Source organism: Herpailurus yagouaroundi, unplaced genomic scaffold, assembly GCF_014898765.1.
Source record: "Herpailurus yagouaroundi ecotype Mexico unplaced genomic scaffold, PumYag 67120, whole genome shotgun sequence".
Lineage (NCBI taxonomy): Eukaryota > Metazoa > Chordata > Mammalia > Carnivora > Felidae > Herpailurus > Herpailurus yagouaroundi.
The window spans coordinates 439574-453480 of NW_024419969.1; positions in this window are offsets into that span (position 1 = coordinate 439574).

The window sequence follows — 13907 nt, forward strand, 5'->3', positions numbered from 1 at the left end:
TTGGGGCGGGGTGGGGGGGTGGGGTGGCGATGGTGAGCAGGGCAGCGGCTAAGTGATTCTTTTTCTGTTGTTGCTTTCTTTCTTTTTTTTTTTTTTAATTTTTTTTTCAACGTTTATTTATTTTGGGGACAGAGAGAGACAGAGCATGAACGGAGGAGGGGCAGAGAGAGAGGGAGACACAGAATCGGAAACAGGCTCCAGGCTCTGAGCCATCAGCCTGACGCGGGGCTCGAACTCACGGACTGCGAGATTGTGACCTGGCTGAAGTCGGACACTTAACCGACTGCGCCACCCAGGCGCCCCTCTGTTGTTGCTTTCAAGATCTACCTCTTTGTTTTTTGACATTTTTCATTTTAATGTGTCTGTGGCTCTTTCTTCTTTTTCCTACTTTAAGTTAGTTTATTGTTGTGTAAATTAAAGTTTGCCCTGAAACTTGGACATTTCCCAGCCATTTATTATTGAATATTTTTCTTTTCCCTTTTTTCTTTTAGCATTCTCATTACACATGTGTTGGTGCATTTAATGGCCTGCCATCTATCTCTGAAGCTCTTCTTGTTTTGATTGATTTTTTTTCTGTTCTTTGGATTATAAAATCTCCACTATATACCCTTAAAACTTTTTTTTTAACTTTTATTTAAAAATAAATAAATTTCCCCTGTGAGTGGGAAGAGGGGCAGAGGGAGGGAGGGAGAGAGAAAGCTGAGCATGGAGCTTGACATGGCTCTCTCACCCTAGGATCGTGACCTGAGCCAAAATCAAGAGTTGGACGCTCAACCGACTGAGCAAGCCACCCAGGTGCCTCTCAGATTAGGTTTTTAAAAGCCTCTCAAGGCTAGAAAGTACAGCCAAGAATTTGTCACCTGACGTTTTGCTGCATTATATAGATTCGGTTGAATTCCTTTTTCTAGGGTTCTTGAAAGTATCCTGAGGTTCCTGGGCTTGCCAGGAAGAGCTTCCTTAACCTCAGTGCCAAAGTGGGGGACACTGTTAGCTAGGTTCAGGCCACTTTTGCCAAAGCGGGCTTTATGAGCATTGGCGTGTTAAATGTTCCTTAAAGTCCTGCCATTCTCAGATCATATGTTATTTAATGAACCTTATTTTTTTTTTTTTTTTTATTTTTTTTTCAACGTTTTTATTTTATTTTTGGGACAGAGAGAGACACAGCATGAACGGGGGAGGGGCAGAGAGAGAGGGGGACACAGAATCGGAAACAGGCTCCAGGCTCTGAGCCATCAGCCCAGAGCCCGACGCGGGGCTCGAACTCACGGACCGCGAGATTGTGACCTGGCTGAAGTCGGACGCTTACCCGACTGGCGCCACCTAGGCGCCCCGATGAACCTTATTTTCAAATGTGACATCCCAGTCAAATATTTTGTGTTATATCCAGTATTTCCAATCATGTTTTTTACAAGGAGAAGAGGTTCTTTCTGAATTTATGCAAATAATTTTTCCCATAAAGATAAGGATACCTAATAATAGTTTTCAAATTGTAGAAGATCAGGTATGGAGGAAAAATAATTGTTTTTGTTCACCAAGGATTACTTATGAGATTGCTATGAGTTATATATAGTTTAAGAGGAAAAGTTCCTTAAGTTACTGGTTACAAACATTGAAGAAACCATGTTTCAGACAAATTCACCCAGAGTTATAATGATCCTCAGCAGTTCATTCAAAGCTGCTTGTTCTGATTTTACTTGAGTTCGCAGGTTTATGACTCTGTTAGCTTCCATTATTTTTAGAAATTCTTACTCAGAGCTTGAGGTACAATTTCAGAATTATTCCTGCAATGCTGTTAAACATCCCTGCCTATAGTTTATTGTACACACTTTCAGAATCCAAGTCAAATGATAACCGTATGTGAAAGACTTAATTTAAAATGGCCACATCTAAAGTTCTGATGAGACTTAATCTGATAAGGAAAGTTAGTTATTTCTGTGCCAGATCTGTAACATCTTAGTTATTTCTGTGGCATGTACTTAACTGTAATCTCTTTAAGTTAAGGAGGATGTTGACCTATTTCTTTGAACTTAATGGATTACTGGAATACTTGCACAGTAATATTCCTAGCGAGTAGAGCTTTGAGCACCACACCTAATTGTTCACTTTCTTTGGAGAGAGTAATAGCCAGATGTGTAATTATATACTAAATAATTGGCTTTGTCCAGTGGTTTAGCTGGAATGAGGGACTTAGAAGGAACACCATTGGAAAATTGTTTTACAAGGAAATTTGTGGAAGAAGTATTTGTACTTTGAGAAATAAATAGGAAGGCATTTATTGTTTTAATTTTTTTTTTCAAGTTTATTTATTTTTGAGAATGAGACACCAGGCATGCACAAGCAGGGAAGGGGCAGAGAGAGGGGGAGACAGAATTTGAAGCAGGCTGTCAGACTCGAACTCACAGACTGTGAGATCATGACCTGAGCTGAAGTTAGATGCTTAACCTACTGAGCCACCCATGCATCTCAGTTGTGAAGATATTTCTGTTCCATGTGAATACCAAAGAGTGACACCAGCCAAGGAGTGTTTTAATAATCAAGTGGATAGAATGACTGGTTATGTGAATACCAATCAGCCCCTTCTCTCTGCATGATCTTAGCAAGATATATTCTACTTAACCACTACTGTTCTGGGTGTGGCTACCACGGAGTACTCAATATGTGAGAAGCAGAGGCCAATAATAAGCCCCCATGTGGCACTATTTCCATGGAAATCAACAAGCTACCCATTAAGTTTATTACAGTGGAGGGTTTCCACCATGAAAGGGACAACATTTTATTATTACAGTAGATACTGTGGATTTGCCTTCCCTGGTAAAATGCTTCTGTCAAAACTGTCATCTGTGGACTTAGAGAATACCATATTAAAACATCATTGTGTTCCACACAGCATTATTTCAGATCCTACAGCAGTGGGCCATGATCATGGAATTCACTGGTCTTACCACGTTCCCCACTATCCTGAAATGGCAGGCTTGATATTTTGGTGGAAATGATCTCTAAAGACTCATCAACATCCCCAGCTAGTCAGTACCCTCTAGCAAAGCTGAAGAGGGTTCTTCAGAAGTCGGTGTTCATACTGAGTAACTGCCTATTATATGGTATTATTTCTGATAATCAAGGATTATGGGTCAGTCAGCCAGTGGGTGGAAATGAGAATGGCACTATTCACTATTATTTTTCCAGTTTGATTGTGATTTAATTGATATATTAAATTGTGTAAGTTTAAGGTTATACAGACAGCATAGTTTTGATACATTCAAATTTAGTGATTATATATGTTCACTATATATATGTAAGTGATTAAAAATGTAGTTAAGATTCATCATATAGCTACAATTCATTGATGCAGCAAGAATTTATTTTAATGAGAATTTTTAACATTTGATTTCTTAGTAGTTTTCAAATACACAGTACAGTATTATTAATTCTGGTCATCATACTATATCTTCAGCATTTATTTATACTATCATTGGAATTTTGTACCTTTTGACTTCACCCAGTTACTTCTCCATCTCAAGTCTGGTCTTTGGTTCTATGAGGTTGGTTTTTAAAATTCCACATATGCTCATTTGTTTCTTAATTCCACGTGAGTAAAAAATCATATGGTATTTGTCTTTGTCTAACAGACTTATTTTTCACTTAGTGTAATATGCTTTAGCTCCATTCATGTTGTTGCAAATGGAAGATTTCATTCTTTGCTATGGCTGAGTAATATTTCACACACAACTTCTTTCCTGTCCATCAGTTGATGAGCGCTTGGGGTGTTTGCAATTGTAGATAGTGCTGCTGGAAACAGAGGGTTGCCTATATCCTTTTGAAATCAGCATTGTTGTATCCTTTGGGTAAATATCTAGTAGAACAGTTGCTATGTAGTAGGGTAGTTCTATTTTTAACTTTTTGAGGAACCTCCACACTATTTTCCAGAATGGCTGCACAGTTTGCATTCCTACCAAAAGTGCATAATGGTTTCCTTTTCTTCACATGCATGCCAACACCTGTTATTTCACATGTTGTTAATTTTGAAGGTGAATATCTCATGTTAATTCTACAGTTGTGAGATACTTCATTGCAGTTTGGGGTTGTATTTCCCTGATAATGAATGATGTTGAGCATCTTTTCATGTATCTCTTGGCCATCTAAGAAACTAAAGGGAAAAAAGAGAGAGGGGGGCAAACCAAGAAACAGACTTTTAACTCTACAGAACAGATGGTTGGGTGGGGAATGGTTGAAATAGATGATGGTGACTAAGATATACATTTAGGATGAGCACTGGGTGTTGTATTGGAACTGTTGACTTCCTTATGTTGTATACCTGAAACTAATACTGTGTATGTTAACCGCAATTTGAATAAAAACTTGAAAAAATTCCCCATATAAATAAGATTATGCAGTATGTTTTATCTGACTTTCAGTAAGCATAATGCCTTCAAGGTCTATCTGTTGTTAACAGATGGCAGTGTTTTCTTCCTTTTTTCCTTTCTTCTTCCTTCCCTCCCTAATAATATCACATTGTGTCTGTGTGTCTCTCTGTTCTTCTCACATTTTCTGTATCTGTTCATCCATGCATGGATACTTTGGGTTTTTTCCCATGTGTTGGCTAATAAAAATAATAAATAATGCTATAATAAACACTCAGATGGTAGATACTTCCTCAGATAGTGATTTTGTTTTCTTTGGGTATACCACCTGGAAGTGAAATTGAGGGATCAGGTGGTAGTTGTATCTCCAATTTTAAAAAGGTTTTCTAAATGTTTATTTGTTTATTTATAAGAGAGAATGAGAATGAGCAGGGGAGGGTCTGAGAGAGCGGAGTGGGGGAGAGAATTCCAAGCAGGCTTTGTACTGTGAGTGTATAGCTCGTGAGATCGTGACCTGAGCTGAAGTTGGATGATTAGCCAATGTGCCACTCACGCACCCCATTTATTTCAGTTTTTTGAGGATCCTTAACACTGTTTACCATTAATTGTTTTTCATTTTGTTGATCATTTCTTTACTGTGCAGAAACTTACTAGTTTGATGTAATCACATTAAAAAAATTTTTTTTTAACATTTATTTAGTTTTGAGAGACAGACACAGAATATAAGCAGGGGAGGGGCAGAGAGAGAGGAAGACCCAGAATCTGAAACAGCCCCAGGCTCTGAGCTGTCAGCACAGAGCCCAACACAGGATTCGAACCCACAAACCATGATATCATGACCTGAGCTGAAGTCAGATGCTCAACTGACTGAGCCACCCAGGCACCCCGATAATCACATTCATTTCTGATTTGCTTGTGTTTTAGTTGTCATACCCAAAATACCATTGCCAAGAAACATACCAGTGTCAGGGAACTTCTTCCTTGTGTTTTCATCTAGGAGTTTTATGGTGTTTGTTGTCAGTCCATTTCTGAGTTTACTTTGCAAATGTTATTAAGATATTTTTCTTTGTTTCATTGTTTTTTTTTTATGTAAATAATCCACTTTTCTCAGGGCCATTCATTGAAGAACACTCTCATGAGTGTTAATAGTTCCCTTGTCAAATACTGGTAGTCTGTATACATGGGTTTATTACTGGGTTGTTAATTTTATTTTCTTGGTCTTTGTGCCTTGTTTTTTTATTCCAGTAACGATTCTGTTTTGATTTCTATCAGAAAGGGTGATATTTCAAACTTTTGTTATTCTTTGCATTTCTTTGGCTACTTGGGGATCTCTTGTGGTTTCATACCAATTTAAAATCTTTTTTCTTTGTCTGTTTCTTTAAAAATTGACATTGAAATCTTGATAGAGATTTCAGTGACTATATAGTTGGATGTGGGTGATATGGACATTAATAACAAAATTTAATTCTCCTATTTACGAAAATGGGTATCTTTACATTTATTTGTGTCTTATTCAATTCCTTTACTCAAAATCGTATATTATCAGTGTGTATGTTTTTCATTGATAGATTTAAAATTCATTACTAACTTTATTATTCTTGATACTATTCCTGAAGTGTTCCATGAGCAAATGGCTAAGAATGAATTCACGAGACATCTTTCGTGCAAAAAGATGGTTTTATTAAAGCATGAGGACAGGAGCTTTTCTGGTAGGATCACCTCCCTAAGGAGGAAAAAAACAAAACCCAAAAAAGATCTCAGGGCAACATGGTTACATGTGTATGTGACACCATTCCTCATGACCCTGTAACATGCGAGCACCCAACGAGACCACGTTTGCATGTTACCGTATATGAGAGACAAAGAAGTAGAATATGTATAAAAAACTGTGGGCTCAGTTGCGTATGCACAAACCCAACTGAGCTTTGCTGGTATGAATAAAGTTCCTTCCTGGAAAGAAAAGCCTCAATGTCACGACTCTCTGTGCAAGAATCCCGTTACGTTGCTTTGGAGCTGGAGTTCAGTTGAGTCAGTGTATTTCCACCTCCTTTGCCGCTGGGATACAAACATCTGTGTGCCTAGAGAAGCTACCTCTCCTGTTGCCAGAGGACTGCTTGTTCTGGAGAAGATAAACCCATCTCTGTGTGCAGGAAGGTGAGAATTAGTGAGGCCCAGGAACAAGCTTAAGGAGGGCTGCCCGTCAGACTGGTAAGAACCCAGGTTTGTTTTGAAAGACCTGGCTCTAAGAGGCAAGAGGGGAGTCTGATCACTTCCCAGAGTTGCCCTAGTAATTCCACAAGGGACGTGGAACAAAGCTGCGACTCTAAGGCGCTGAATATAGGGCGGTGGGCTGGAGTCATGTGAGTGTGTGTGAATTAGACAGACAATGGAAAGGTTCCAACCTGACCAGCGGCTGAAACCAGGGTTGACTCCTGCTCCATGGTTTTGTGGAGACCTCATACATCTAAAGGTGACATCAGACTTCTTTGGAGTCTGATCCCAGTCAGGGATTGAAACTGAACATGCCAGTGCTAATTTGAAATATCTCCAAGGGGAGAGTGGCCAGAAATTGACAAAAGCGAGTGTGTATTCTCTCCAAACTAGTCCCCCAACTTCCTCTTTTTTCCCCTTGTGTGCATGAAAGTTGTCTGTTAGGGGGAAGAAATGGGTGGAAAGCAGAGTAAACTAAAACCCCTAGGGTGTATGTTGAGAAATTTCAGAAAGAGATATTCAGGAAATTATGTGTGAAATCAGCACCCAGAAAGCTCTGGACATTCTGTGAAATTGATTGGCTATCAGTTGAGGTGGGCTCACTTGATAAGGAAGTAGTTAGCTGAATATTCAGGGTCATCGCGGGGGACCCAGGCCACCCAGACCAATTTCCTTACATTACTGTTGGCAAGACCTAGCCTCCTTGGCTGAAACTCTGTATTAAAAAAGGGCTTTAAAGTTAGGATAGCTCGCATCACAGCTTCCTCCAAATACCGGCCAGAAGTTAAAAAGCCCATACTGTCGGGAGAACCTGAAGAACCCCCACCACCATATGTCCCACTGGACCCCTCACTGCCATCTGTGCCTTCAGTCACTGTAGCTGCCGAACCCAATCAGAGTCTGCCCTTAGTCTCAAGACCTCACCACCCCTAGCACCGCTGGCCTCCCGTAATGTGACTCACTTACCTGGACTGCCAGTCTGAACCCCACATATACCTCCTAGAAGGCGACTGACTAGAGAATCAGACCAGCAGAGGCCCTCCCTGCAGCCACACCAGGGAGCCCTACAGATGCCACTGAGGGAAACCAGGAAGACCAGATCCAAGGAGGCCAGCGTGTTTTTGTGTACCAACCCTTTACCATTATGGACCTCCTAAACTGGAAACACCGTACCCCCTCCTATATGGAGAAACCCCAGGCTGTGATGGTCCATAATTCAAACCTACAAACCTACCTGGATGACTTCTTCCAACCTCTCCTGACCTGTTCAAAACAGAGAAGTATCGTTGAATTACCTGGCAGCCTTAAAATGGTTAGAGGGGAATGCCCCAGCTGGGGCACTAGACCCCCAGGCCTATGCTTGGATTCATTTCTCTGGGGAGGGCCCCAAATGGGAGCCAGATGCTACAGGTACAGAGGGAGGGTTTGCAAGGACTGAATAGTATCAAGAAGCGCTTCTAAATGGCATGGAGAAAGCGCCATAAATATGAGTAAAACATCAGAAGTGCTACAAGGACCTGAGGAATGCCCAAGCCAGTTTTAGGAGAGACTATGTGAGGCATTTCATCCCTTTGATGCAGAAGCGCCCGCTAATCAGCAGATGGTTAATGCAGCTTTTGTAGCTCGGGCTCGGGGGCATTCTACCTAAGCTGCAAAACCTAGAGGGTTTCACTGGCCTGAATGCCAGTGAGTTGCTAGAAGTAGCAACCCAGGTGTTGATTAACCATGGCCAGGTGACAAGGGAAGGAAGAATGCCACTTATGGGAAAACAGGCAGGATTGTTAGCTACTGCCATAGTGGAGCAGTCAGAATGTTCCCGGAAAGGTGCCCTGCAAGGAAAGGTTCAAGGCTAGAAAGGGGACTGCTGGGGAGGAAAGTGTAGCCCTGGATCAAAATTAGGGTGGAATCAGTATGCTTACTCCCATCAGGAGGGCCAGTGGAAAAGTGAATGCCCCCAGCAACCAGACGATTGTCAGCAAGGTCCCAAGCAAAAAGAAAGAGACCATGTGGTCCAGGGCTGGTATTAACTGGCTCCAGGGCCTCATGGGGCCCCCGAAGATGACTTTGTGGGGCTAGCCGCCAACAAGGACTATGAGGAGGACTAGGACAGACCGGCTGTATTTTGTTAGGCCCCCAGGAGCCCATGGTCTGAATGAATGGGGGGGGGGGGATAACCCATTGACTTTATGGTGGATACTGGAGCAGAACACTCAGTAGTGACCCAACCCGTGGACCCCTCTCACAGAGACAAGCCACCATTGTGGGGGCCACAGGCAGTCGTATGCACCGTCCCTTCCTGCTGCCTCAACAATGCAGTTTAGTTGGCCATGAAGTCATCCATGAATTCCTGTACCTCCCCGACTGCCCTGTGGCTCTAATGGGCTGTGACCTTTTGGGAAGGCTGCAGTCCCAGATAACTTTCCACTGTCAGGGACAGGCTGCTCTGACCCTACGGAAACCGGAAGCAAAGATTGTGACTCTCACGATTCCTCAAGGGGAAGAGTGGCGTCTCTGCAGTCTCAAGGAGGAACCACAACCAGTGCCTGAGCTTCCCTCTAAGATCCCAGGAGTGTGGGCTGAAGGCAACCCACGAGGCCTGGCCTGAAACATACCACCTGTGGTTGTGGAACTGAAGTCGAGGCAGAGCTCACCCAACAGAGACCATACTTTATCCCTCGCAAGGCACAGACCGGGATCCAAAAGCACCTGGAGTGTTCAAGCTCAAGGAGGGAAGGGCAGTGCAGATGATGGACCAGATGCGGATTACTGCAGGGGGGACATTAGCCCCTTCAGAATGCCTGACCCTCAGTGTTTTTCCTACTCATTCCCACTCGTCAAGTCCATAAATTCCTTGTTCTGGGAACCAAGGGCAATTCTGTTGGACAGGCAATAATCTAAGGAGTGTCTTATAATTTAGAGTGGTCCCTGCTGTCTCTCCTAGGGACTGAAGAATTCACATATAGCGCTTTTGTTTAGGGGCTACGGAGTTTTCCCATGATAGATTTGTCAAAAAGTTCCTTGACAGGGAATCCTAATATGGTTTCGCTTTATCCCTTACCTCATCAGGAAGAGACTGTACCCAGTGCATTTTTTTCTTTTCTTTTTCTTGGAGCTCCTTAAGATTGTTCTGCAGCATCTTGCGTTCCTTGTGTCCCACTGCCTCCTGGCCACATGGGCTCCCTGGCCATGTTGGCCCATAGTCGCCTTTTTCTTCTGTCACATCAGGGTCACCATCTGTTGTAGACTTGGGGTGTAGAGTCCTTTTTTGTCTAGCAAGAAAATGGGGTGCAGGATTTAAATATGAGAGATGGCTGATGTCCAGGAGAAGACAAGAGCCCTGATTAAGGGTCCTTGCTCTGTTTTTATTGGGATCAGAGGGCTTATAAACATGGTGATGGACGTGCACAAAGAGACAATTAAACTGTGAACATTAACTCATGGATGTGAGGGAAAGGGGATCTTGAAGATATGCAGGGTTGGGGGTTTCGGTTAATACAAAACAAAATCCTGGCGCCCAGGCATCCAGGTGGAAGGTTGTTAACAGCAGATGTGAGGCACCACCTCTGTTTACCTAAACTGGTCTAGGGGAGGAGAAAAATAGTGCATGTAACTCCAGGGTCAACAAGGCACCTTTCTTTTGCTTATCAGCTCCCTTTACCCTGCTGCAGTCTGTAGCCCTATTTACCTGTTTACCTAATTTGGTCCTTCTTTCCTGTGAAAGCAGCTTTCTGCTTTAGTACTAAATTGGGGGAAGGGGGAGGCGGGGGGCTGTATCTGCCCTGCATACCTAATCTTATTTATTTCATATACCTTTGTAATGGGACCTTTGCCCTACCCTCTCTATACTGGGGTCTCTGCTCCACCTTCTTTATACTGGGGCCTTTGCCCTGCCCTGTTTACCTAATCTTGTTTACCCAAACTTGGGTGTGAGCATCCTCTGGCTTTGTAATTCTTTATGCCTTGTTAACCCATCAGTGCAGGCTCAGGGAATTCCCATTACCCAGGGACTGTGCTATATTTTAAGAGTCAGTACCACTGCTTCAATCATGGCCCATCAAGTTCTTCCACTCCTTCTACAAAGAAATAAGAGGCAGCCCCCTCCCATTTCAGTCCCAGCAAGGAACTTGTTTCTAGTCCTGGCAGAGACTATACCCTAGACACTAAAGTGTCTTCATGCTATGTATGTGGGGGAACCAACATGGGGGATCAGTGACCATGGGAGGCCTGGAAATTAGATTCCTGTAAGCTTTATAATGGAACAAATACCCCAGTTACATTACCAGTATTTGGCTCCTCAAAACCTCAATCATTGGGAAGAACTGTCTGGCCTGGTGGGGAAAAAAGTTCACCATCCCTGTTGGAAACTTAGCATTCCTGGGCCAAAGGTTTTATAATTCAACCACCTGGAAAACTCAATGCTGGGTGTCCCTGGGTCACCTCCAGTGAGATGCTACCCCTTGTCTGACTTCTCTTATCTCTGACAGGCCTGGGACAACATAGATGCAGCCATTAAATGACAGGCCCCATTTGGACTATACTGGATATGTGGGGAAACAGCCTATACTTGTCAGGATCATGTGTACTGGGCGCTATCTGTCCATCTATTTTTCTTGCTCCGTCTTGCTAGGGGGGAATACCTGGGAGTTCAAACGTACAGAGATAGGGAGACTTAAAGGAAGTGATATGCCTTGTGAATTGGCAATTGTAAAGATGAGTGGCCTCCCAAAGTGTATAATCTAATATTATGGCCCTGTCACCTGTGCAGAGGATGGGTCCTGGGGCTACCGCACTCCGTTTTATGTGCTAAACCACACAATCAGACTGCAAGCAGTTGTAGAAATTATAACCGAGGAAACTGCCATTAGTTCTTCCTGAGCAGTGAACCAAAATACTCAGTGCCCTCTGTCAAAATCACTTGGCTTTAGATAACTTGCTTATTTCTGAGGGAGGTGTTTGTGGAAAATTTAAACAGAGCCTCTCGTGCCTACAGGTAGTTGATGAGGGAAAAGTCATAGAGGAGGTCACAGATTGAAGAAGAATTGCTCATGTCCCCCTCCAGACCTGGAATGGTTGGAACCCCAGGGAGAATTTGGAAGATGGTTTTTAACTTGGGGGTTGGAGGCGGGGATTCAAAACCCTCATGGGAATTACCCTCCTAATTTTGGGAGGGTGCTTCCTCTTACCCTGCTTAGCTTTCCTGGTTGTATAGTCTGTCTCCAGTCTCATTGAGGCCATGGTTGAAGGAAAGATGGCCATTCATGTAATGATGTTTTGGAAATATAAACCTCTAAACCAAGATGATGCTCTTTAACCCAAAAGTAGAAGGGTCTGAGCATCAAAGAGGGGAATATGGTAGGGTCCACTCTGTAAAGGGAGGGAAAAAAAATAACCTCAGACAACCTGGCCATACGTGTACGGGACAGCATCCTTCAGACCCTGTAATGTGGGACCACTTAATCAGACTGCATGTTTGTGTGTTACCATATATGGGAGACAAGGAAATAGAAAATGTATAAAAAAACTATGCCATGTGGCATTCAGGGCTCAATTCTTCGGGTATGAATTCAACTGAGCAGTGCTGGCATGAATAAAGTTGCTTCCTGGAAAGGAAAGCCTCTGTGTCAAGACTCTGAGAATCCTGCTACACTGTGGGCAGAAAGTGCTGCACTGGGATTGTGAGGAATAGCTGATTATATACTATTAAATTAATGGAGGTTAGGGGTAGCCTAAATCTCTAAGGAATTTGGAAGGAAAGTGTTCAAGATTTTGAGGAGGTAGCTGCTGTGAAGATACTACTTTTAGTGTTTAATAAAACAACATTAAGGCACTAAGGCATGAGTGCCTAGGGGAAGGTCACACTCTGCATGTTTCAGGTGTCTATCAGTGGGCTGCAAGCTGTTAGGATATTTAAAAATTTTTTTTTAAACGTTTATTATTTTTGGGACAGAGAGAGACAGAGCATGAACGGGGGAGGGGCAGAGAGAGAGGGAGACACAGAATCAGAAACAGGCTCCAGGCTCCGAGCCATCAGCCCAGAGCCTGACGCGGGGCTCGAACTCACGGAGCGCGAGATCGTGACCTGGCTGAAGTCGGACGCTTAACCGACTGCGCCACCCAGGCGCCCCTGTTAGGATATTTAAATTCAGCTACATGTCTTTTGCCTTTGCTTTCCTTATCAATTTCCAGTGGGCTTTTCTTTTTCAGATGGTTGCTAAAGTAAACAATACGACTGAAATTTGTTTGCCATAAACTTCTGTCTTGGAACTACTTTTGCTCTGTCACATAACTTTATATATTTGTGTGTTGATTTTCATTTGGCTCAAGCAATTTTTAATTTCCCTTTTAATTTCTTTGATTCACTGGTTCTTCAGGAGTGTGTTTGATGTCCCTGTGTTTGTGAATTTTCCTGTTGATCCTCTTTTACTGAGTTTATACCTTTCATTGTAGTCTGAGAAGATAAGACTTCACCCGTTCTTAAATTTGAGACTTGTTTTATGTGCTAACATGTGATTTATCCCAGAAGATGTTCCATGTGTGCTTGAATAGAATGTATATTCTGACCATGTTGGATGAAATGTTTCATGTATGTCTGTGAGGTTCATGTGTTGTCTGTTATTGTTCTAATTTGCTGTGTCCCTATTAATTCTCTGCGTGATCCATCTGTTGTCCAGAGTAGGGTGTTAAAGTCACAACTTTTATTGTATTGGTATTTATTTCTACTTTAATTTCTTATAATTAGTTTTTAAACTTTTATCTTTGAGGTAATCTCTACACCCACCATAGGGCTCAAACCCATAATCCTGAGACTGGGCCAGCCAGGCACTAGTATTTATTTCTGCTTTTAATTCTGAGGTGATGTGCTTTGTATGTTCAGGTGTTCTGGTGGTGGATACATAAATAACTTTCAATTATTGTGATATAGTGACCCGTGTGTGTGTGTGTGTGTGTGTGTGTGTGTGTGTGTGTGTGTGTGTGTGTGTGTGTGTGTGTAGTTATTAGTGACCTTTGACCTTTTTTGGCCGTCTTTACCTTGAAATCTTTTTTTTGTCTGATACAAATGTAGCTCTTACTGCCTTCTTTTGGTTACCTTACAGATAATCTTTTTCTCTTCACTCTCCTGTGTATCTTAGGCAGCAGCATATCACTGGATTTTTTTTTTTTTTGATGTATTCAGGCATTCTATGTTTTTTGTATCAGTTTCTGTTTAATTATCGATAGGTAAGGATTTACAAATACCATTTTAGTGTTCTTGATGTAATGTGAAGCCTTTGTTCCTTTTTATATCTGGGTGTTTTCTTTATGTGATTAGATTACTGGGTGCTGACATGCTTTGACTTT